The 26,709-nt window shown below is 44.5% G+C and overlaps 1 long non-coding RNA gene across 1 annotated transcript in view; it reads right to left on the reverse strand.

Moving 5' to 3' along the window:
* LOC307217497 overlaps nt 1–26,709 on the reverse strand; it is a 267,460-nt gene that overhangs the window by 49,519 nt on the left and 191,232 nt on the right. The window contains exon 4 of the long non-coding RNA XR_013839618.1: nt 3,085–3,202. This is a non-coding gene — a long non-coding RNA (uncharacterized lncRNA). The remainder of the gene's footprint in view (nt 1–3,084; nt 3,203–26,709) is intronic.

The raw sequence follows: 26,709 nt of genomic DNA on the forward strand, positions 1-26,709 counted from the left end.
AATCACAGGCACGGCGCAGTCTCCACCCAATACTCATCCAAAGCGATAGCGGGGTTCTGCACACCCTCTATCCGTTGATAATGGACATTCCAGTCTCCTTATGGGGGCGCAATATTTTGGCTATTGCAGACACCAAATTGGAGTCAAATTTATTCTAAGGGCCGCCCCTGCACTTCCTCACACGGCACTGCCGTTACGATGGATCACTACTACCCCAGTATGGGTAGAACAGTGGCCTTTACCAAAAGAAAAATTAGCGGCCCAGCTTATTTCTGAACAATTGACTCTTGGCCACATTGAATCGTCCACATCTCCCTGGAACACCCCAATTTTCGTTATTAAGAAGAAATCAGGGAAATGGCGTCTTCTGCAGGACATGAGAAAAATTAATAAACAAATACAGCCAATGGGAACTTTACAACCTGGCATGCCAAATCCAAATATGCTCCCGCGAGGATATCAGTTGGCGGTGATTGATTTAAAGGACTGTTTTTTTTCTATCCCACTGGCCCCAGCAGACAGGGAACGGTTTGCTTTTACATTGCTAGTATATAACAATTCGCAGCCCACCCAGCGATATCAGTGGGTTGTTCTGCCTCAGGGCATGCGGAACTCCCCTACACTTTGTCAACATTTTGTGGGTGAAGCATTGAAACCTTTCCGCATGCGCCACCTAGAGGACAAGCCTTTGTGGTTTCCAGCTCGATGCATACGGCCATGGCGAGTCCCTTCAACTGCGGAAGCGCCTTCCTAACCATTTGCCTTGCCATCCTTTGTTGCACCGTTATACAAGGAAGAGAAGCACATGACCCAGTCCAGTTGAAACCACCATATTTCACCTTATCAGCTGGCAAGCCGCTGTCATCAGAATCCTACTTTGGCTGGCAGCATCCACGGCTCAGCCACTCTCGAACTAGAAGAACAGCATTGTTGAATAAGACTTTTAGGGGAGAAAATTATCATAAGATATGGAGGGATAATATTTTTGTACAAGATATGATTATGTTTACCAGTTTATTGCATGCTTCTAGATGCTGGTTGTGTATGCATATGCCCCCTTTTGCCCGTCATTCAGGCATAATGCTTCATGGTGTGCCTATTAATGGATCCTTTCAATTTACAAATGTTATATCTCCTAAGCAAACTTTTTGGCCTCCAGTACAATTGACCCTCCATGAGCCTGCCCCCCATTTGTTTTCAAATTAAAGAGGGGAAAGAATCATGGGGCATATATCCAAACTGTCAATATACATTGAATTTCACTTTTAATAGCTCTTGTTCTCTTACAAGCTACTACAGTGACTGCATGGCTCCCACAAATCAGAGCTAAGAATGCTCAGTGGGTACAGAATGATGATTGACTGTTGGGAGGGGGGGGCAGAAAACTGGGGTATGGGGCAGATGGAATGGAGTGGCTGGAATCCTGAAAGCTCTTGTTGTTGTTAGCCCACTTCTATATACCAATCACAAACTCATGTGCTCCTTTTATGACAATGATGCAGCCCAAATGAGGCTATTGAGAAACAAAAGGGGGGATACCACAGGCCAACATTGGTTCCAGCTTAGCTGATGAGGCCATTTCCCCTAAGCCATGCCCACCATCAGGTGTGGGCCAGGTAGAGACATGGATCCTAAGGAACAAAATGGTATGTGCCCAGTTGCTCCCTTCAATTGAGATGTTCTGTCAGTGGCAATCAGCTGACTGGTAGAATCAGCTGTGTGACAGAGCCCCCAGTCAGGTTTCTGTAAATGCAAATAAGCTGATTGGGTCTTTTGAGAGCCATTTTAGAAAGCAGCTAATAAGGACACAAATCACCCTCCATGTGGGAGGGGCATTCCACAGTGGAAGGGGCAACGACTGAAAAGGCTCTGTCTTTTCTCCCCACCAATTTGATGGAATTGACCAGTGGGCCCCCTGTGGATAATCTTAAGGGCCAGGCAATCTCATGCAGGTGCAGGCAGTCCTTCAAATTGCCTGGTCCCAAGCCAGTTAGCTCTATACTGTAAAGATAAAACCAGCACTTTAAACTGGGTCTGGAAATTTCCTGACAACCAGTGCAGCTGGTCCAGAATAGGTCTTATATTCAAAGTAACTGAAAGTTTCCCATGAGCTTTACACACAGCTACACAACATATTTTGCTTGACTCTGAACCAGGTGAGAGTCACCAAGTAATGGAAATGTATAGTAGGGAATACTTCATCTTCACCAGCAGTTTTCAATATGAAATGAAAATATATAGGAAGCAGTCTGTGCTCCACTGATCAAATGGATCTGCAAAGCTCTGGTATCCCCCTTAGGCCAACTCTGCAAGACTTCTGAATTGTGCCTGGGAGGAAGGAGCTATCCATTTCAGTGTTTACACAATTATTTGTTTTATTTGGGCCCCATGAGAGTTTATTTACAGGTATGCAAGCCACCTTTTATTCTTCATCCGGAAAGCACTGTGTTGTAGGGTGCAATGCAGTAGGAATTTTTCATGTCTCCCTGACAGAGGCACCAATACTCCCAGGCAAGAACAGAAGATTCAGAGCCAGCATTATCAGATTTCACACTCAAACCCAGGAAGTCATGGAAAGTCCAATGACAGTGCTGGGGAAATTCCCACCAATTATAAAACAGACTGAACTGAAGGAGGCCTCAGGGGAACATTTCTTGGAAACAAGAATGAAACAAGGATCAGGTACATGTCCTTATGTGATCTTTCCAGTATTATATTTTCTGGGAAATGGCAGAATTTGGGGGCCTCAATGCCTGCACAGGCAAAGCAGGGGACTTCCAGATTCCAGTATCTTCAAACAGCCAATAATAAGAGGAATAGGCAGTTTCAGGAGCTATCACAAGCTTAGCTATCTGAAGACACACAAGCTGGATCTCTAGTAGAAACAAGACATGTTGATGTGGGGATAAAGGCTGGAGATATCATACCAGCAGGTGCAATATGATAAAGAGTCCTTTCCAATAGAAGCAAGGGTTTGGCCACCCCACCATACCAGCAATTGATCCATCATCAAAAAGATGCAGAGTAAACCGCACCAGATCTTTAAGACAGACAAGCAGGAGCTATTTCTGCTCTCTTACATACCTTAGTTTTCTGGGCCAGTCTTTGGCATCACCATGGTCCAGGTGGACAGCCAGTACTGTAAAAGATGGTGAGGGAGTGACGAGTCTGCAATGAGGGATCAGCAGAGATGTTTCAAACCCTAAGAAGGAATAGAACCAATAGTGATTCTTAGAATAGAGTCCACAAAGATGCAGGTTTTGTGTGCACAGGCGAATGTTCTAATAAATAGACTGTGGGACATTTTAAAGAGCAAGAACCCAATTAGAAATGTTAGGTCAGAGGGATCTGCGTTCAGATCTCCACCCAGCCACAAAATGTTCTGGGTGATAATGCAGTTAGTCACCAATTCTTATCACAAAACAGCTTGCAGAAGTGGTGTTCACACATTACATCTGAGTACCTGTATAGTTAAGCTGTACATATAATGATCAGCAAGTGTATAGCCTGTTGAACACAATAGCTAAGCTGAACAAATCTAGAGGCATACACACTTTCACACAAACACTTATACATGGGTAGAGTCAGCTTCTTCAGTATAACTTGTGAAAAAGTATTTCATTGCTGTCAGGCTAAATAGTGTGTGTATGGTGGTGGTGGGGAGGGTGTCTTATATGCTTTTGTTTTTGTTCCACCACACCAGGTGGCAGCCAAAATCTCCACTCCACTGAATGCCATGGATGCTCCAGGACATTCTGGGTAAAAAAGTGGGTGCCACAGAAAGGGTGCCCCCCAATTTATAAGCTCCACCCCATGAACATTTCCGCAACTGCAGTCACCCAAAGTACTGAAATGGTCTCTCCAGTTTGCCATCTGTAAATAGAGCACTGAGCTGAGGTGCATTTTTGCTCAGTCGTATATTCTTTGTAAGGTAGTGGTGAGGAATATTAACCCAATATAGGTAGAAACCTCTATCACTTCTTCACTTTGGTCAATATACCTTATGATAATGCTTTAAGTGCTGATAACCCCCTCACCACAGCCTCTTAAAAAAAACTTCAATAAAAGCTTGCTCCCCACTCTCCCTGCAATAAAATGCTGGGAGCAAGGTGATTCAAGTTGCAAATAAAGAAATGCAATGAGCAAAACAATGAACTTTACTGCTTTGGTTGGATGAAATGAGATCTAAAAATAAAGTTTGGCTCCCCATTTAGCTGGCCTACCATCAGTATAACGGTTCAGCTAATGCAGTCGCACTGTACCCAGTGAACAGCTGGTCTCTAGCAAGCATGCCTCTGCCAGGATCCCGTAAGACAGAAAGAAGTGGGGGCAGGAAATCAATAAGTGCAGACCAATTGCAACCTTTAAAATCACTTTGGATGGCCTCAGGGTGGCTTTCCAGAACAATATACTGCAGAGTAGATTGGTCAAATACTTACAGGCCTTGAGAAATTGAAATGCATGTGGACTCTGGATTATGGAATGTCAACAATTATGTTTGTATTGTAGTGCAATTGCTTTGCAATTAAGAAAGCAGTAACAAGTAGCAACAGTGGAAAGGTAACACACATGCACCTCCTACAGAGCCTGCAAAGGAACAATCAGAAACCTTGAAGTGCACTCCCAATTATTCCTTGGCAACTGGGGCTTGTATTCGCCACCTCTTAAATTTGGCACCAAATGCAAGCCCCACTAGGATTGCTTCCACTTGAGAGTTCCGGTGGTGGTTGCAAACCCCACTGGCATCAGCTACATTTGGGTGTTCCCAAGACCACCCTGAATGGCACCAAGTGCAAATCCCAGGTTGGGCAGGGATCTTTCTTTGCAGGCTTGATGTAAAGAAAAGAAGAAAAGAATCTTGAACACACTCAGTGTGGGTTCCTGATTCTTTGCTTTGAAGCTAGGATCCTTGATGTCATGGTGACATCAGGTGATTGACAGGTGGGTGGCCCTGCCCACTTGTCAAAGTGGCCCATGAGGGAGCTCAGCTCACTGGCTGGATCCTGTTCCACACCCCTGCAATATAACAACAACAACAACAACAACAACAACAACAACAACAACACAACAATAATAATCATAATCATCATCATTATTATTATAATTTATACTCCGCCCATCTGGGTGGGTTTCCCCAGCCACTCTGGGCAGCTTCCAACAGAATATTAAAATGCAGTAGTCTATTAAACATTAAAAGCTTCCCTAAACAGGGCTGCTTTTTATGTGCATATTATAAACAGGGCTGCTTTTTAAGTGCTTATTATGGGATGGACATATTGGCAACAGTGGATATGTCAGTCATCATCAGGATGTATAATCTGTTCCATATGAAAAAAGGAGTGTTTCAAATTGATTTGCAACACTCCTTTTTTCATATGGCAACTTATGCTCACAACAGGGCTCATTCCTAGAGAAATGCCATGGCTACAGTCTGGAACAAGTGCAGCACGTTTACTAAGGCATATATCCTAGTAACTTCATTAGGATTTAATCTATAATCCACGTGCATAAGGTTTCAGCCTGACCCATGCAATGTCCTCCAGCTCAGTAGGACTCAAATGCAAATAATTATATGCTGAACTGACACCCGTATGTTTGAAATAATGATGGTGACGCAGAATAAAAGCTCTTGCTTAGCCATCCCTTAACAACCATGTCTCATTCCATAAAAGTTGACACTTATCTTCTTGTTGTCAGCTTTTACTGATAGCTTTGCAGCAAACTATTTTTCCTTGTTTTTCCTTCTCTTCTTCCAGTTCAACCTTGTTGAATGGTCAGTCATTTCAAGAAATACAGTTCCACTGACTCCAAGCAGCACATTGGCAGTAGGATTAAATGTTCCCTGCCACAATATTACCATTTTTCTTCATTCCAGAAAAAACTGCAGTCGTTAGGATACCAACTTCCATGTAAACATATTCAATATTGGGCTGCAAGTTCTATTCAAGCCAATAGTGTCCATCGCTCCCACCTTTGTAAAAAATAGATATTTAAAGCGCATCCCAGTACTATGCATGTTATTTAGAAGTCAGACCTTCTTTCCAGAGGAAAGTGTGAATAAGATTGCAGCCTTAGTTCAGTATTTTCAGGCTAGAATATTATTACCAAGCAGCAACACTTGGTAAGTGTGTTAGGAAAAGGGCTGTTATCAACAAGCAAAGGGTTGCAATGGGTTTCATTGTGCTCAGTAGGCCTTACTCCCAGAGTCAAGCAGGCATAGGATATCAGGGTAGGTTTGGTATTTTCAGGCTGGAATATTATTCATAAGCAGTGGTGTTTGGTAAGCATGTTAGGAAAAGTCCAGTCCTCTCTATGGGTCCTCTTCTAATACAAAGAAACAGCCCACTCCAGATTACAGATAGGCAAGAAATGCAGTTTCATTTGAGCTTTAATGAGAAACCACCTAAATTCCTACTTCTTGAACCAATGCACAAGCTCAAACACACCTATCCTTCAAAAGTCACATTCTTTGAAATGTCTGATGCAGTTCTCCAACCAGTGTATACAAACGTGCATATTGTTACAAAATTTGTGTGCCACCCCCACACTCTGCAAGATTCCTGGGGGTTCCAGGCATTCACCTGGGGTCTGTGTTCCTTTGGAGAACTGAGACACAGTGGAAGTTGTCGTAGCTTTAAGAAATATGGTTTATTCAGCTATTTACACCTTCAGTCTACATGGAAGGAGGCCAGATCTGGCAGAATGATTTCAAGAGGGCTTTGCCCCCAACAGCAGTACAGCCCTTGAGTCCAAGGCATCTTAGCCAGCCTGCCCAAGAGGGATCCCAGATTTTCTTCTTCTCAGAACAACCAGCTAAAAACTCTGTTTTCCTGTCACCTCACACCCAGTTAACCTGGCAACCTTCCAAACCTTCCAGGTAGAGCTAGAAGAGACTCCTACATGAAACCACGGAGAGCCACTCCACATCACTGTGGACAGTACTGAGCTAGAGGCACCAATGGTCAGACTCAGTATAAGACAGCTTCCTGTGTCCCTTCCTAAAGATGGCATCCTCTGACATATGTTGATAGACCGTCGGATCTGATGGCTCCGTTAGCTGCAGCAGAACCTGAGCATATAAATTTCAGGTCAGCATTTAATTTAGCTTCGAGAAGCGTGAGTAATGGTGCTGACAAATACTGCCAGAGGGGCTGGGGCAACTTCCAAGGGCCCTTGCACTGAGGATGGGATCTTTGAAGCTTGATTTCATGCACTCTGGAAGCAGAGCTGTTAGTTTCACCCAAGCATGTTATATAGAAGGATATGCAAATTACCATGAACACGACTATATCAGAGTGTGCAAATGAGCATGGAGGAGTGGAGATGTTGATGACGGCACCCTTCAGTCTTTCATCTTCCAAACTCATTTACATTCAAAATTAGAGCAGCGGGTTTTTGATGGATTTGGTTATTTTGCACATTATTTTTTATATGTTCTTATTAGAATGTTCAGCTGGAGTCATCCAAAAGTCCTTCTTATTTAAATCACCAAATTATGTCCTCAAATCAGTCAATTGCAGCAACAAGAGACGAATCTGGAATGCTGGTCAGGTAAACCGCCAGCCTTAAGGCAGCGTCCAGAATAGCAAACTATTGAATATTTCACAGATGAGAATAGGGATAAGCTTGTAACATCCTTCTTCTCATACCAAATATAACTTTGTGAGCCTGATTGCTTCCACTGTGGCATATCATCAATGGCTTTTCACCACCTGGTTATATGCTCTGCTTCTTTGCTCTGCAAAAGTCTGCCCTCCACAGAAGGCTGGTTATTTCTTTGGGTTCAATAAATGCTAGAAAAACATCATTGTCCTATAAGCAATACCTTACCAATAGTGCATGTTAGAACACTTATGGTTTTATGTGACTAAATGTGAAGTCTCAGCATTAGCCAACATCTCAACTCTAACCACCATTCTTGCCATTCCTGTCAGCACCCCAGGCCTTTGCAGGGGGGGAGGGAAGTGTCATAGATGATGCAAAACGTCTATTTGCCTTAATCCCGTGGGTTTCTCCCAATCCCCATTAATTTCCTCAGAATTTTGTTTCATGAATGCCCAGCTAAATCCTGAAGAATGCTCTCAGGAGGAATGTGGGGAAACAGTTTGAAAAGGCTGACCTATATATATTTTTTAAAAAACCAAAAAAAAACAAATACCTTGCAATTTCCATAAGGTTGTGGGAGATCTGTGCTCTTGGGAAACCATGTCTGCTAAATTCTCCAACATATTGCAGACTTGTCCCTTCAACCTCAATTAATTCTTAAGTTTGCTTTGCCTTCTCTCTGCAATGATGTTCCTTATAAGAAAAATCTATCAGTTGCTCTAATGAGAGTTGACTTCCAGAAGTTAAAAAATATTTATAGGAGGCAGACTGCCCTGTTAGCTCTGTTACACACTCCTAGAGTTTAAAACAGCCTTTGCCAACTTGATGCCCTCCAGATGTTTTGGACTACAACCAGTGCTTTTTTTTTCTAGAAAAATATGTGCTGGTACTCAACATGAATCTGTTACAGTAAGTGCCACCGTTTTTTACCAAAAAAGGAGAGATGCCGGTACTGCATACCCTTGAGTACCCCTTTTTTAAAAAGAGCTACAACTCTGATCAGCACCAGCCGCCATGCTGCCTGGAACTGATGGGAGTTATGGTCTAAATTATCTGGAGGGCAGCAGGTTAACAAAGGCTGATCTAAAGCATCTTTTCCTTGGAGTCTTCTTCGGGGTCCTACCACTAGCTGACTGTTGTATACTTCCTCAGAAGTATGCACCACACCAGTATACTGGGCTGGATGATTCACTGGAAGAGCTCTGCTGGTTCTTTGTCTTATAGTGAGAACAGGTTCCCCCCTGCAATTAGCTAAGGAAAAACAAGATGAATAGCTAATATTTAAGTGCATATACAGTTTGGCCCTAAGAAAGCAACTGTGGTTTCTGTCCGGCCCCCCCACATTACCTTCCTCTCCAACATTGCTCCAGTGAAAATAGGGATGCCCTATTCCATACTCTCCAACATTGCTCCAGTGAAAAGCGGGACATTCTGGGATCAAATCAGAAACCAGGACAGCTTCTGTAATTCTGGGACTGTCCCTGGAAAATCAGGACACTTGGAGGATGCGAATCACTCCCTGACTTTTGCATTCCCTAAGCACTAGATCCCATTCCCTGTGGAAACTGATCATGAGAAGAAACCAACATCAGCACAATCTGCTGGGAGGTTTTCCTGCGCAAGGTCCAGGGAGATGGATGGGGGCAGCAGAAGTGCACAGCAATTCTCTTGCATTCATTTGGTTTTTACAGGAGAACTCCCCACTGGATTATACTGCAGGCTTCCAAGGAAGTCAGCTTTTCTAGGCATGGTAAGCGTGCGCGCGCGCGCACACACACACACACACACACAGCTCCTTCCAACAGCTTAGCTCCATGGGGATCATGCTGCAAAAATCAAGGCTTATATGGTGATGAAAACTGAACTGAATTGCCTGTTACACATCCATTTCTTGCAATGCTTTTGACTCTTCTTTTTAGAATCCCATGATGGTTCTAGTTTCTGAGAATTAGGCAGGGAGAGAAGGATAGATCAATTCACCCTAATTCACATAAGCCCAGCTGTCTGGCATCTCAATGCTTTTTTCTTTTCTAACTTGTGAAAGCTACTTTTCTCCAGACCTGCTATTTCACCCCCTGTAGTTTTGGGGAAATTGTGCAAAAATCAAGACATAAATTAAGCTAGCACAATAGGATTCCCAGCATAGTAATTCAGCTTCTCAGGTCTCGTCTTTGACTGACCTGAGGAATTCATAGGGATTAGCTGATCAACGGCTTGGATGCTACTGCAGGGGTATCCCAGTGTTAGTTCCATGTTATTCTCTTTAGGTGTCATTAGCAGGAATGAGGGACAAGAAGAGAAAAGCGGAAGAGGAACAAAGCACTTAACTACCATCAAGACTAGAGCATATTAAAGTGTGAAACAGATGCTTTATTCCATTAATTTTTCACCATCTGTTGGCATCTTTTGGCAGGTCAGAGGCAGGAAATATAAGATCATCAAACAGCATGAACAATGTCACTTTGATTCTGAAGATCAAATTTTAACAAGGACAATGTAACTATCTACGTTACAAACTCTGTTTTATACCACTCTAATTGCCTTGCTTTCTCTTCAAGAATCCCAGACAGGGATGGATGAATCCGTTAATTTCACTTTCTCCATTTTTCATTTTTCCAATATTAAGTTCAGTTTTCAACATTCTTGCATACACTTTGTGATTTACTTGTTGTTTTACAAAAAGTCCTCATGAACATTTTGGAGTGCATTTCTCCTAATGCACAGATTTCTGGTTGCAATATTGCCTACAAATAAGCACATTTTTACAAGCAATACCCCATGGAACCCAGGATTAAGAACAATCAGGTCAGCTCTAATTAAACTTTACTTTGGTGTTACTTACGCCTGTGTTACTGGACCTGTGTTATTTATGCCTGCTCTTCACCTAAGGTTTTGTGCTGGGAATATCCTTTCAGGTGGCATTAAAGAGAAGCAGAGGAAAGCCTCTGCAGATCAATTCCCTGGCCTTGTTTGGCTCTGTCAGTCTTAGAGCAGTCATACAAGGGTGGTGTATATACTTCCCTTTTGTTTCCTGTATTCTGACCTTTATTTCAAAATAAAATTCCATTTTAAAAAGCACACCCCTGTTTTTGTACATGGCAGAGCAGCTCCCTTGCGAAAGTCAGTCCTCGATGCAAGCTGTTGGAGTTGAAAGTGGCTGTGAAATTAGTTAAGTCTTTAGTGCATATACACCCTGAGACTCTCTCTCAGAAAGGATACAGTACAGCTGGAAACAAACTGAATGCACACTGAAAATCTGGCAAAAATGTCATAATTCAAAATTATAATAGCCAACATTTTAAACTGTTGCTGTTGCAACCTGACCTGCATTCATGAGCTAGTGACGGTTTTTGGGATATTCTACCACAGCCCCTGAGAGTACTTAATGTATGGGAACCAAAAATGAGTGTGGGAACTGGGCAAACTGGTGACTCAGTAGATGTTGGAAGACCAATGAGAGAAGGTCCACCAGATGGATGATTCACTAAATAATATATCTCATGCTGTCACTCAGATGAGTCAGAATCAGGTCTTGCATTGATCCTGGGCCCTGAGCTGGGGTGAACTCACCCTAAGCTAAGTTGGAGAGAGGCAGTGAGAAGGCATCTGACACTGGGAATTTGAGAGCTAACAGTTAAGATCATAAAAATCAGCAGATGGGAGAACCTTTTTTTTTTTTTTTTTTAAATATTTTTATTAATTTCCAATTTTTAACAGAAACAAAAAACAACAGAGAAAACAAACAAACAAAAAACTCATATTTTCATAACCTTATTTTCATAACCCTCTTTTCCCGGACTTCCCCATACCTTTCCCTTTTTGCATCCTTAGTTTAGTACCATTATTCAGCAACCTATCAGATGGGAGAACCTTTAAGAGGCGGATTTAGGGCAGCATGACCGATTCTTCCCATACTGGGAAGGGGTGCTGCGGAACATCGCAACTATGTCACAGTGAATTGAGCAGAACAGAAGGTGGGAGGGCATGCCAAATTTTGGTCTCATACAGGGTGCAGCTGAAATTTGAAGACCAAAGTCTGCCCCTGCTTTAAAGACTTCAATCCTAAACCTCCAGGGTGGGGACTCTCACGCAGGGGCCAAATGCGTCCCTCCAGGCCTCTCTAACTGACCCTTACTACTCTCTCCAGGCCACATCCTCTCTCCCTCCTCAGTCATACTCTTCCCCACCCCCAGGCCACAGCTTCAGATCCTCCTGAAGTGTTGTTGTCCTTGACCTCTGTAAATGCCTCTTGCTTGCCTGGATGGAGCATGGAGAAGGGTGTGTGTGCATCTGTAAATACTAGGATAGTGTACGTGCATGGCACTGTGGTGTAAACCACTGAGCATCTTGGGCTTGCTGATCACAAGATTGGTGGTTCAAATCCCCACAACAGGGTGAGCTCCCATTACTCTGTCCTAGCTCCTGCCAACCTAGCAGTTTGAAAGCACACCAGTGCAAGTAGATAAACAGGTACTGCTGTGGTGGGAAGAAAGGTAAACGACGTTTCCGTGCACTCTGGTTTCTGTCACAGTGTTCCATTATGCTAGAAGTGGTTTAGTAAAACTGGCCACATGACCCGGAAAGCTGTCTGTGGACAAACGTCAGCTTCCTTGGCCTGAAAGCAAGATGAACACCACAAACCCATAGTCGCCTTTGACTGGACTTAACCATCCAGGGGTCCTTTACCCTTTTCTTTTTACCTTTACTGTACAAAGATAAAATATACATTCATTGCTCTACCCACTTTTGCCTCTGGCCACACTCATCACTGGCAACGTGGCCCTCAGAATAGAATAGAATAGAATAGCATAGAATAGAATTTATTATTTATACCCCGCCCATCTGGCTGGGTTTCCCCAGCCACTCTGGGCGGCTTCCAACAAGGTATTAAAATACAGTAGTCTGTTAAACATTAAAAGCTTCCCTAAAGAGGGCTGCCTTCAGATGTCTTCTAAAAATCTGGTAGTTGTTCTTCTCTTTGACATCTGGTGGGAGGGCGTTCCACAGAGTGGGTGCCACTACTGAGAAGGCCCTCTGCCTGGTTCCCTGTAATTTGGCTTCTTGCAGTAAGGTAACCGACAGAAGGCCCTTGGCGCTGGACCTCAGTGTCCGGGCAGAATGATGGGGGTGGAGACGTTCCTTCAGGTAGACTGGACTGAGGCCGTTTAGGTATACTTCAGGTATACTGGACCGAGCTTGCGCAGAACGCAATGTGCTCTTCAGGGTGAAAAGGATTCCCCACTCCTTTTGTGGGTTAAGTCCCACACTGAATTAAATAGGCCTTACTCCTGAGTCAAGTAAGTTGCTGTGTGTTATCAGCAAACTTGTAGCTCTTGTTTGACCCCCAATAATTGTGTCTCGCATATTGGTATTCCTAGGCCCCTAGGCAACCAAGGCAGGGTGAAGGCAGACTTGGCTTGGTTCCTCAGTCTCAGCGCTAGGATTGACCTGAAAAACGGTCCTGTTATTTGCGAAATATAGCCTAGGAAAGCAATCACTACTTGATTGCTGGTTACTTGCTGAGTTGCTAAATGGAAAATTTCTTGTGTGAATGATCCCTTAATGTAATGCCACCTACACCAGGGATAGTTTTAGTTTCTTTCTGCTTCACTTGAAAGCACAACTCCTTCTGTGAATAAAGTGGGTGAATGTGACTGGTAATGAGTAAAGGCTAAATGGTCTAAAGCGTCTCTTGACAGTGAGCCAGCTTGTTCAAAATAAAAGGAATGGTACATTTAAGAGCTTAACGTTTTTATATACTTTTTTTTAATGTCATTTCTATCTGTAATTCAAAACTTGATGAATTAAAGATAATTCAGATAATTGCCCAATTTCCATTTTAATGGAGAGCTCATATTCCCATTTATGTTATTGTATTCCCATACACCCCATCTTCCTATCAATATGGAAATTTGGCAATTATCTGAATTCTTTTTAATTCATCAAAGCTCTGAATTATAGATAGAAATGGCATTTTATGAACAGAATTCCATGAACTTAAACACGCTTGCTCCTTTTATTCGGGAAAATTCTGGCTTACATGTTAACAGAGGGACCTGCCAGTGTCAGCAGATAATGAGGCCACTAGGAGAGGGCCCCAAAGTATTTAGGTGCCCCCAAACAGGTGTGCCGCCAGGCCCATTTCCCAATGTCAAAGGCAGGATGGACAGCTGCAACTTTCAGACCATGGGGATCATCACAGTCCATGAACTGCAACCCAGAAACCTCTACAGCACAGCAGCACACCTCCTGGATTGCCAGTTGCTCCATTTGTGTCCCTAGAATGACACACATACACCACTGGGGTTGCTTGCATACCCTTGACTCAAGCTCCATGTCTTTACATTTTAAAAAAACTAGCTTTTGGGGAAATTAGGGCTGTGGTGCTAGAGAGAAAGGAGGTTTATTCTCTCTCCTCCCTGCCCCCCCCCAAAGCTGGTGTATTTGCACTGTACCACCCTTCCCGCCATCTTGCCCTCCTTTTTGCATGAAACAGCAGCAGCACCTGCCAAGGTAAGCAAGCGCCTCTGATACTTTTCCACCTCCACAGTCCTGGCAGCACACAATCCAGAGAAAAGAAAAATGAAGAAGAAATGATGAAACTGAGAATAGTCACATCACTATTGCAAAAGGAATAGAGAGGAACCAAACCCTTGAAAGAATTAAGCGTCTTTATCTTCTGAGTTTGGCTAAACAGAGATGTTGAATGAAAAGGGATGTAACAAGATTTCATTGGTAAAGTGAAAAATGGTGGAATTAGGGGGCTATTACATGGCTGGTGTTACTAGAAACCTCATTCTTTAACTCACATCCAGTGCACTGATTAGATCACCCCATGCCTTAGTAGCTGGCAGGAAAACAGAGATAGTTAAAACTCATTTACAAGTGCGAAAAGTTTAGCAAAGAAGGTCAAAAACCTGCCCACCTTTTCAGAGACAACAAAAGAAAATTTCACTACAGCCTTACTGAAAATTACCACTGTGTTTATTTAGAGGGAAAGGTGTCCATGGGGGCAGGAAGTCAATCCATAACTCAGTATTACTAGGAAGCTTGTGTTCAGGACTGGGCTAAAATCATTTTCCTTCGGGGGGAAAGTATGTATTCGATAAGGAGCTCTAATCAGTGGTGTTGTGGTAAATTTTGGAGTGCAGGAGCCACACCCACAAAGAAAGCAAAAAATAAAAAATGCAGGCAGCTGTGTTGATACATAATATTTGGTTCTTCTGCCTTCCTCTCTGAAAGTTGATTGCTATGGCAACATACTGAGCTTCTCTTAGATCCATCCATTCCATCTATATTATATTGCACTTCTGGCAGTAAAATCTATTATCTTGATTGGATGAGGTGATGAGATGGCATGGAATGTGTCACAGGCATTTTGAGTGCTCAGGAAACAAATCTGTTAACTTCTGGGAGGGAAAGGACCATTGTCAGTTTGGCTGGGATTAAAAACCCACACACTCTAAGAGACAGATATAGCTTTGGGAGTTATACTATGAACTGGGAAAACACCCAGGAAGATAAAGGGGAAAGGGTAGGTAAACAAAGTGAGGGGGGAATGCACAGGAAACTGAAAAGAAGTGGGTACTGTGGTACCTGAGGTTCCAGATGCTTCAGGTTACAGACTCTGCTAACCCAGAAATAGTACCTCGGGTTAAGAACTTTGCTTCAGGATGAGAACAGAAATCATGCGGCAGCAGTGGGAGGCCCCATTAGCTAAAGTGGTACCTCAGGTTAAGAACAGATTCAGGTTAAAAACAGACCTCCAGAATGAATAAAGTTCTAAACCTGAGGTACCACTGTAGTAAGAAACAGGGGAGTTTAATTTCACATTGCTTATAGAATCATAGAATCATAGAATCATAGAATCACAGAGTTGGAAGAGACCACAAGGGCCATCGAGTCCAACCCCCTGCCAAGCAGGAAACACCATCAGAGCACTCCTGACATATGGTTGTCAAGCCTCTGCTTAAAGACCTCCAAAGAAGGAGACTCCACCACACTCCTTGGCAGCAAATTCCACTGTCGAACAGCTCTTACTGTCAGGAAGTTCTTCCTAATGTTTAGGTGGAATCTTCTTTCTTGTAGTTTGGAACCATTGCGCCGTGTCCGCTTCTCTGGAGCAGCAGAAAACAACCTTTCTCCCTCCTCTATGTGACATCCTTTTATATATTTGAACATGGCTATCATATCACCCCTTAACCTCCTCTTCTCCAGGCTAAACATGCCCAGCTCCCTTAGCCGTTCCTCATAAGGCATCGTTTCCAGGCCTTTGACCATTTTGGTTGCCCTCCTCTGGACACGTTCCAGTTTGTCAGTGTCCTTCTTGAACTGTGGTGCCCAGAACTGGACACAGTACTCCAGGTGAGGTCTGACCAGAGCAGAATACAGTGGCACTATTACTTCCCTTGATCTAGATGCTATACTCCTATTGATGCAGCCCAGAATTGCATTGGCTTTTTTAGCTGCTGCGTCACACTGTTGGCTCATGTCAAGTTTGTGGTCAACCAAGACTCCTAGATCCTTTTCACATGTACTGCTCTCAAGCCAGGTGTCACCCATCTTGTATTTGTGCCTCTCATTTTTTTTTGCCCAAGTGCAATACTTTACATTTCTCCCTGTTAAAATTCATCTTGTTTGTTTTGACCCAGTTCTCTAATCTGTCAAGGTTGTTTTGAAGTGTGATCCTGTCCTCTGGGGTGTTAGCCACCCCTCCCAGTTTGGTGTCATCTGCAAATTTGATCAGGATGCCCTTGAGTCCATCATTTATAAAAGTCAATATTCTTTAGGAAAATGAAAGCTAGTGAAATGTTTTTCCTTTGGTTAGTGACCCTGTTGGAGAGCTGACATGAAAAATATAATAAGCATCATAGGAACATCACACTTTAGGTCAGACCAGCTCAGCTTGTGATTTCCAAAGCCAAATGCAGGCCACCAGCGGCCATGTATGGTGGAGCACCAGGGTCACAAAATACATTCCTTTCTATAGGCTGCCTGGTGGGTCACACATTGTGCTTTCCTCCTGCAAAAAATTAACAAGTGCACCAACAACATCCATGCTATACCTTGCAATATGTGAGGTGGATACATGCCTCTTCTGAGACTATCTGCCCATGCTTAAAGAAATGAGAGCTTGGACAAATTGTGACTCTCTGCCTCTTGTGGGAGCAAGTGTGTCATAGTTTAAATTGCTTTCTTTAATCTGCCTTGAATCTTTGAACATTCAGCTTCATTGAATGTCCACAAGTTCTAATGTTAGGAGAGAGGGAGGAAAACTTCTGTCTATCCACTTTCTCCTTAATTTTTCCATGCATAATTTTATAAACTTTATAAATTAAATATTTCAATAATAGAAAGTTTGGAAAAGTTTCTACTATTTGAAGTAAATGTATATGCTCAATACTGAATGTTTGTTATAATTACAAATTACATTGGACTTTCGGAGTCTGTAACTACGTATTATGGGAATACATAAATATTTATATCCAGATTGTTAGAACAATATACTGTATAGTACAACCAGAAGACAACAAAAGAAAAAGCAACAGAGTTTCAAAAATGAAATACCATTGTAGTTGAATAATTTATATGTTTTTGAATATGGATACAGTGAAATAGCTACGTCTACATTTTTAAGGAGGCATACAGGATTTAAACAGGGACTTTTTAAACATACAGTTCAATGCAAAAAAAAAAAAAAAAGAAGAAGAACCCACCTTCCATTAAAATCAGAATGAAATATATACAGTTGAGAAAATTCAAATGCCCCAATGCAAGGACATGAAACTTCCCCTTCTGTGTTCCAACTTCTGGCGTTCAGAAACCAAATAACATTTCCGATAATGGCACCCAGTCCTGCACTAATGCTGTTGGATGAGGATAGGAGGCAGAGCACCAAGATATTCCTGCATGTGGGATCCATGCCAACTAAATATTACAGTTATGGTGGCATAGCCATGCACCAGGGCAACTCCACTGGTGCAAAAGTAAACCAAACGAAAAGGTGGTGTCAGGGGTGTCCCCTCCAACATTTATCTGATGAAAAAGGGACATCCTAAGGAAATGCAGGGCATTCCAGGATCACATCAGAAACTGCAATGGCTTCTGTAAATTTGGGACTGTCCTTAGAAAATAGGGATACTTGGAGGGTCTGTGAGAGGCATTAGACTAAGACTGAGTACACATGATACCTTTAAAGCACTTTTGAATAACATTCTTTCGCACAAAGAATTCTGGGTACTGTCGTTTGTTAAGGTTTGGTGGGAATTGTAACTTTCTTTGGTGTAAGCTACAGTGCTCAGAATTCTGCAAGGGAAAGAAGGTCCTTTGACTGTGATTTAAAGCTATAGTGCGTGTATTTTTGTAAACACTGGTTTGTTTTTTTGAGAATTGCATTGCAAATTCGAATAAGTGCACCTTTCCAAAGAATGGCTGTGTTTTGGTTCTCATATAGTTTTTGAAAGTGTGGGTTTCATAGATCTGCCTATAAATGCAAACTGAATTGACTTCCTCTTCAAATCCCTACCCAGTAGGGAACATGCATGTGTGAACCAGTTTTCTGGCATAACTTTTTCAAATGGGCTTCATATGAGGGGGAAGCCTTTCGAAGAACTCTTTGCCCTGGCACCGTGCTAAAGAGTTGCACTCTGCTATTGCTCTCTCCTACTTGGTATGCTCAGCACCCCTGTTCCCCAGTTAAAGTCTGTGCTCGTCCAAAGAGGACACGGCCTCAGCTCAGCAGCAAGTGTTCTAAATTGGAAACACACAATGAGGCTTAAAGGTCAAGCAGGACGAATTAAGGGATGATGGCATGAATAATTTGTTGCAGTAATTTAGCATCATTGGGGTGTTGTTATTGCCACCAACTCTTTCCCTTTTTGTATTCATAATAGAGCGATCTCACAAGAGTTATCTGATGGAGAAAGTAAGAAAGATTATCTCTGTTGTGTTTTCTTGTTGCTAACAAAACTTTCTTTTGTCATTCGCACGATTGGTACTCAAATATATTTGTTATCTTTGAAAGGTTAGAGCCTCTACGAATGAGAGAATGCCAGACCCTTCAAGTATCCCTAATTTCCAGGGACAGTCCCAGATTTACAGAAGCCATCCCTGTTTCTGATTTGATCCCAGAATGTCCCGCTTCTCCTTAGGACGTCCCTATTTTCATCAGAGAAATGTTGAAGGGTATGGAGTTATGTGACACCCCCCCCCCCCCCAAGCCAAGGAGATAAGTAACTATACAACCTGTAGAAAATATCTGAAGGCAGCCCTGTGTAGGAAAATTGTTTAATGTTTTACAGTATTATGTTTTTATATATGTTGGAATCTGCCCTGGAAAAATGTTGGAGGGCATGGAATGCTATGCTATATGCAGGCTTTTCCCAAAAGATCAAAACTGGACCCACAATCCTCAAATTGCTTTTTGCTATGTAATTCTGCTGAAATCCATGACGTCTACTTTGCACTGACATAACAGATAAAAGGGCAGACAAGAGCAATGAACTTCTAGCATAGATTCCACCCTGCTGGCGCCATCCAGGTGTTTGGGACTAGCTGGGTCTTATGGGAGTTGTTGTCCAAAACATCTGAAGGGCATCAGGCTGGTGAAAGCTTCTCTAGCATCCTAAGAAGAGGGTGAGATCTGCTTTGTTTAGAGCCTACAACTACCACAAACTCAATAAGCCAGCTGCCTTTTCTGCTTTTTAAAATGCACTTTTGTGCTTCAGCCTGCAGACTGGGCTTGCTTCATGCTGGGCAACAAGTTACTCAATTTTACTGAGAGTGGAGGAGAGGCAGCAGGAGAAGACTGTGTGAATAAGTTGTGGCAAAGAGCACAGCACAGCGCACCTGGATGGTAAATGGCTTAGGTGGTTAAGGCGAGGAAGCGGGGAGAAGAGTTATTTTTAGAAACAGGCGATGCCGGGGATTGGGCCACAATGCAGCTCTGCTAATGAAATCTGTGATATATTTTCCATCGCTGCCCTGTTTGGAGTGAAGCAAGAAATTGACCAGCACAAGGTCGCCTGGCAAGTTTTGTGGGGAGTGAGGATTTAAACCCAGGTCTTGCTGGTACTACATACCCTCCAACATTTATCCAATGAAAATAGGGACGTCCCATTCCATAATGATAATTTTACTATTTATCTCCCCACACATCTTACCTGCTACTCTGGACAGCTTGCAACATATATTAAAACATTAAACATTAGACACAAAAAACCCTCTCTATACAGGATTGCCTTTAGATGGCTCGGGGGTCTGATAACTCCATACCCTCCAACATTTCTCCAATGAAAATAGGGGCATCCGAAGGAAAAGGGGGACATTCCAGGACCAAATCAGAAACCAGGATGGCTGCTCTGACTCAGGGACATCCCTGGAAAATAGGGACACTTGGAGGGTCCCTTAGGTCCAGTTGTGACCGACTCTGGGGTTGCGGTGCTCATCTTGCTTTATTGGACGAGGGAGCCGGCGTACAGCTTCCAGGTCATGTGGCCTGCATGACTAAGCCGATTCTGGCGAACCAGAGCAGCGCTCGGAAACACCGTTTACCTTCCCACTGGAGCAGTACCTATTTATCTACTTGCACTTTGATGTGCTTTCTAGGGCCCAACTACATGATAAACACACTTTAAATAATAATAATAATAATAATAATAATAATAATAATAATAAATAAATAATAAATAATAATAATAATGGTGTGCTTAAATTGGTCTCTCTTAATTTGAAGGGAAAGCAGTTGCAGGGCCCTGGTCTGGAATGTGTTCCTGATTTCTGACCAAAAATAATGCTCCCCCTACACACACACACACACACACACACACACACACTATTTGCAGCAAACTACAAATGGCATCTTTGGGAGCAAATAACAAGAGGAACTTGGACAGGAAACTGGTGTAGGGTCCCAATCCAGGTTACGAACACATTCAGGCTGGCATCAGGCCCCTGTGACTATAATCTCCCTCTGCCTGCCTGCCTGCCTGCCCGCCGCCGCCACCACCAGACCCCCACACCAAAGAAGCCAGTTTAAGCACAGTATTTTAAAAACATGTTGCTTGGCCTCTAATCTAACATTCAAATCACTACACCATGCTGGTTATTAAAAGGAGACTGTCCATACTCCGTGTGGGATGCAAGTATGTTCTTCATGTCCTTATGCAGGTCTTCTGCATGCACAGGCTTTCATTTCCTTGGGGAAGAAACATAGCTCAGCAATACAGCATCCATTTTGCAGAAAGCCCTAGGTTCAGTCACTGGTATCTCCAAAGGAGATGGCGGGTGGCGGGTGGCGCTGTGGGTTAAACCACAGAGTCTAGGACTTGCCTATCAGAAGGTCGGCAGTTCGAATCCCCGTGACGGGGTGAGCTCCCATTGTTCGGTCCCTGCTCCTGCCAACCTAGCAGTTTGAAAGCACATCAAAGTGCAAGTAGATAAATAGGTACCGCTCCGGCGGGAAGATAAATGGTGTTTCCGTGCGCTGCTCTGGTTCGCCAGAAGTGGCTTAGTCATGCTGGCCACATGACCCGGAAGCTGTATGCCGGCTCCCTCGGCCACGAAAGCGAGATGAGCGCCGCAACCCAAGAGTCAGCCACGACTGGACCTAATGGTCAGCGGTCCCTTTACCTCCATCTTTATCTCCAAAGTAGAGGTGGGAATGTCCTCTATCTCAATTTCTGTAGAGCTCCTCCCAGTCAGTGTAGACAATATCCAGCTAGATGGACCCATGTTCTGACTCATACTTATTATTGTCTGCACAGGAAGACAGCTTCCTATATTCCTGTTTACCTTACATTATTGAACTCCAACTCCAACATAAAGGAGAAAGTTATATTATTACTACCTCCTAACAGTGTCTAAGACAGAACTTTGACAACAGACTTCTTTCAGAAGGGTGGAACAACATATATCAAACTTTCCTATTAAACTCATTTGTAAGGAAGCATTTCTTAAAGATTAGCAAAAGGGTTTACAGGAAAGCCAGTTGTGAAGTAACTTGAGCTGGGGATTTATGTTTCTCCATCATTCAGTAGGGCTACAGAGCACCTCACAGCAACTGAGAATGCTATAGTCTAAGGATCTAATTTTAGCCCTATGTTAAAAGCAGGAGCCTTCAAATGCTGCCTTTTAAGACAATCTTTAAAGTCTCCCTTTTTTAGCTGCACTACAAAAGAGCATGAGATGTAAGAAAAACTATCAGTCTGGTCTTCCCATAGAATGTTCAAAGCAATTAAGAAATCTCAGAGGCAAACCTTTCAAACGCTCCTTTAGAACTGACATCCTCACAGACGGAAGCCTACTTTAGAATCGCATTAATGACTTCTTTAACATATCTCACGGTGCCTTTTCTTCAGGATAGCACTCTAAACACGACATATTAATGTGTCATTCTTCATTACTGGAGGTCTGGGTATGGGTGTGGGTGTGTTCAAGACACATGTGGGCCCACAATCTGAACACCTTGCGACAGGGCAGACAATTCCAGCCGTGAGGGAGATGGATATAAAACATTGGTCAGCAATTCAATTGCCCCTCAGTAGAAGAGTTAGTTGGGTTTGGAATGTTGTGAGGTACTCCCACATCTCATGTTTCTCTACAGAAATCAAGGCCACCGCTGCTTCTTTCTTTCGTTCCTCTCTCTTCTCCTTCTTGATTCCTGAAATGTCCATTTCTAGGAATATTTGGAAAGAATAGTGCTACTTTGCACATGAAAGCTGGCAGCTCTGCTTACTTAAAATGAGGTAATGACATTGAATCCCAGTTGCCCTGCCACATAAATGAAGATCCAGGAAAGGGGCATGCCGTGGAGATAGAGCATTTGCTTTTCTGACCGAAAGTTCTAGATTTAATCCATGACATCTCCAGGCAGTGACGGACTTTGGTGTCTCAAATTTCAGTGGCACCCTGTGTGATGCCAAAATCTGGCACCCCTTCACCTCTCACCTTCCATTGGATGTAATAGTGGTGGCACCTGCTGCAGCGTCCCAGAAGTTCTGCACCCAGTGTGATCCTACCACTCATGCTCCCATAGAGCCACCTCTGCTCCAGGTAGGGCTGGAAAAAACCCACATCTGAAAACCTACAGAGCTGCTGCCATTAAGTGTAAACCAGCGTTCTTCAACCTTGGGTCCACAGATGTTGTTGGACTAAACCTCTTCAGCCAGGTTGGGCAATGGTCAGGGATAATGGGAGTTGTAGTCCAACGACAACTGGGGGCAAAAAGTTGAAGAACACTGGTGTAGAGCAATGGTGCGGTATAGTTTAAGGGAGCTTCCTATGATGGTGGTAATGAACCTGTGTCATGGACTGGCTGGCTGTGGAGGAGTGGGAGATGGCACCAGCTGGGGAACATCCAGGGGAGGAAGTCTCGGAGCCAGCGGATTGGTGGTGGGATGACGGTGCATGCTCAGAGAGAGAAGAGGGAGCAGACTGGGAAGAGGTGGTGTCAGAAACTGAAGAGGTGACAGGGTTTAGTCAGCAGGAAGAGGCTGGGACAGAGAGCAGCCCAGACTCGGAGGCAGAAGATGAGGGGAGCCAGGAGACATAGATGAGGCAGGCTGCTGAAGAATCCAGGGAGTCTCCCTCTCCTGCTGCAACCAGTTCCCTCCCTCCTCCTCTCCCCATCTCCCTGAACATGTAGAGAAATGAAGAAGGTGGAGCAACAAGAGGCAAGATGATGAAGCCTGCAGCTGCTGAGGAGGGAACAGGGGGAGAGCGGTGGGAAGGCAGGGACCTTCAGTCCTCACAACTGCTTCATTGAGGCAAGACCTACTGGGAAGGGTTGCTGTGACCACTAGGACTGAGCTGCTTTGTTTCTTTGAATAAAGAGTTAACTTTGTTGCATCTGGTGATTTATTGTAGACCTATGTCTGATGCCAGCTCCTGACAAACAGTGGCCCTCCAGGTGTACAGCTTCCATCATTCCTGATCACCAGCTGTGCTGGCTACGGCTGAGGGGAGAGGGAATCCAACAACATCCCTGATTTAGCTGCATGTGTGACTGTACAGTACCTTCCTTTTAGGTTTGGGGAAGGCCCCAAGTAAATGGGACTGGCTGTCAGTAGCACAGTCAGCAGAACAGCTAACTCCTTTTAAATAAAGCCTATTTTAATTTTAGACTTCTTCATGCCTCTTTTCCTGGTGCAATCATTCTACAACACATCCAACATTCCTTTTCGGTCTTGCTGTTTGCCACATTGAAAGTTTGATTCACACCACCATAAAAAGTGACTGGAATAAAGCAAAGGCTCACCCTATGATGGCTGAGTTCCTTGGCTGAACTCTAGAAAACTGGAATCTGATCCCTGAGCTTAGCAGGAAATGCTATTACACTACGGGTATCAGTGAAACTATCACAAAAGACACCTACTAGAAATGGAGAGAGGGCGGTTCGCTGGGGAAGGCAGACACCGAGAAATCTCCAAAGCACCAAATATGTATTCATAAATAAATCACACATGCTGTGTGGCCCAACAACTGTGTATTCATAATCAGGCGCTCGCGGACACCAACGCACACATATTGAAAGCCTGCGTTTGTCAAAATTTCAATCAGCAGCAAAAGGCTTCTTCTTTAAAACACATTTTAACATCTGCTAAGGCAAGATGCTTGTTTATAGCTTCTCCTTGCGAAACAGAGTAGTGCTTCTCACCTAATGTACAAAATGATGAACAAAAGGCTATTTAAGAGATCCACGCGGGGGTATAATTGAAAGAATATTTCTGGGGGCGGGCACCATATGTTTCCTATTGCCACTAAACCTATAAATATCCTTATAACAGTTTGGAGCAATAAATGCCGGGACTGAGATTTTAAAGCATTTCCTTAAAACTTTTTTATAGCTTTAAATTTCTTTTCCCCCTGACAGCGCCTTTAATTTTCCTTCCTAGTGCACTGAGTAACGCTGAGAATAAATCTGAAGTGTCAGTGAGATTGTTGGGATGTATTTAGAGCCGACCTACTTCAGTGCTTTCCAAACAACCCGATTTCAGTGGAAGCACATAACACACTCCCTCTTCCCCCCGCCCCGCCGCCACCCCCCTGCACCTCACTGACACTTTTTATTTGCAGATGGTGTCCGCCCAATGAGGTTTGTCTACTGCTGCTGCTACAATGAAGTGAGGGAGGGCAAGGAGGGGTGGTGGTGAAGTGAGGACGTTTTACTGAATATTTCCCCAAATAACCAGTGAAATATACTCAGAGTCGCAAAGTGATTTCATGCTCTTTATTCAGCTCATAGTGGTGAGGAGGAATGAATGAAAGTCCCCTCAAGGTATCTGCTTTATATACATTATTTACACAATGGGCTGCACATGATTGGCTAATTCTGGAATTCTACTGTAAGCCAATCAGGTTGTGGATTCACTTCTATCTGGAGCATGATTGGGTAGTTCCTGCCAACCAATCATACTGCTGCATTGTTCTAGGACCAATCAGACTGCTGCATTCTGAATCCTATTGTTCTAGGACCAATCAGGCTGCTGCCTTTTGGATCCTATTGTTCTAGGGCCAATCAGACTGCTGCAGTTTGGATCCTATTCAACCCAGTACATAACACCCCTCCCCTCTAAGTTCCAGTCCTGCCTGGGAGGTCGCATTCATAGTCCTCGAGGTACGCCGGCGGCCTACGTGTGCGTTGCGGCCTGGGGTGTTCCCTGGTCCGGGGTTCAGGTTCTGGCTCGTGTTCCAAGGATGCTGGCTGTGATGGGGCTGTTTGGTCTGGTGCAACCGGCTCACTCAGTCGTGGTTCTGGTTCCGGTGTCCTTTCGGCCTCGCAGGTCCTCTCTGTATTTACTGATTCTGCCTCTCCTGCTGGCCCCTCGTGCTCTATGGGCCTCACTGCCCCTCTGTTCCCTTGGGACTCCTCTGCCCTTTCCTCCTCCTGGTTTTCTCCTGGGAATCGTCGCCGTATCTGGTCGCAGTGGCGGCGCCAGCATTGCCCCCCATCCGTTAGCACCTCATACGACACGGGGCCAGTGACCCTGGTGACTGTGGCGGGTACCCATGCTGGGCCTGCCCCAAAATTCTTTGCATACACTGGGTCCTGAGCCTCGAAGGTCCGGGGGTTCTTGCCTTCCCCCACCACTGCCTCATCCTGAGCTCTATCGGGGTGAAGGCGGTCCAATCTGATTGCAAGGCGCCGACCCATTAGTAGTTCAGCGGGGCTCCGGCCAGTCGTTGAGCTGGGGGTGCTGTGCTGTGCTAGAAGGAATGTGGCAAGGCGGTACTCCCAATCCCCTTGTGTCATACGGCGAAGGGTGTCCTTGGTGGTCCGCACCATGCGTTCTGCTTGGCCATTGGTGGCAGGGTGGAATGGCGCCGAACGGATGTGGCGGATGGCGTTCTGCGTTGTGAAGGTTTGGAATTCTCCTGACGTAAATGCAGTCCCGTTGTCTGAGACGAGAGTGTCAGGGAGCCCGTGGGTTGCAAACAGCCTGCGTAGTACCCGGATGGCTGCGGACGTAGAAGTGGACGGTACCAGTGCGACTTCCAGCCATTTGGTGTAGGAGTCCACCACTATGAAGAATGTTTTCCCCTGAAAGGGGCCAGCGAAGTCCACATGCAGGCGTGACCATGGTGCTCGGGCGGACTCCCAGGACTGGACTGGGGCCCTTGGGGGATCTGGGCGGGATTCTTGGCAGGCCTGGCAGTGTTTGACCCAGGCCTCTATCTCTCCGTCGATCCCTGGCCACCACACATAACTCCTGGCAAGGGCCTTCATTCTTACTACCCCTGGGTGTGTCTCGTGTAGGGCTGTGAGGACCCTTTTGCGGAGGGGCTGGGGAACAACGACCCTGCTTCCCCATAACAGGCACCCCTTGTGGGCCGACAGTTCATGTTTGCGGGTTGTGTAGCCGGCGAATTCTGGCCCGGGGCTGTTGCTGGGCCATCCCCTCCACACCCAGTCCAGGACCCGGGAGATGACCCTATCTTTCTTGGAATGGTGTGCAACTTCTTGTGCCTGAATGGGGCGGTCAGGAAGCAGCTCCAGGCTCATAACCTCTTGTGCAGGTGCTGGGTCGGGGCCTGTTTCCGGTAGTGGTAGCCTGCTGAGGGCGTCCGCATGGCCCATCGCCTTCCCCGGACGGTGAATCAGTGCAT

Source organism: Podarcis cretensis (genome assembly GCF_951804945.1).
Source record: "Podarcis cretensis genome assembly, chromosome: 5".
Lineage (NCBI taxonomy): Eukaryota > Metazoa > Chordata > Lepidosauria > Squamata > Lacertidae > Podarcis > Podarcis cretensis.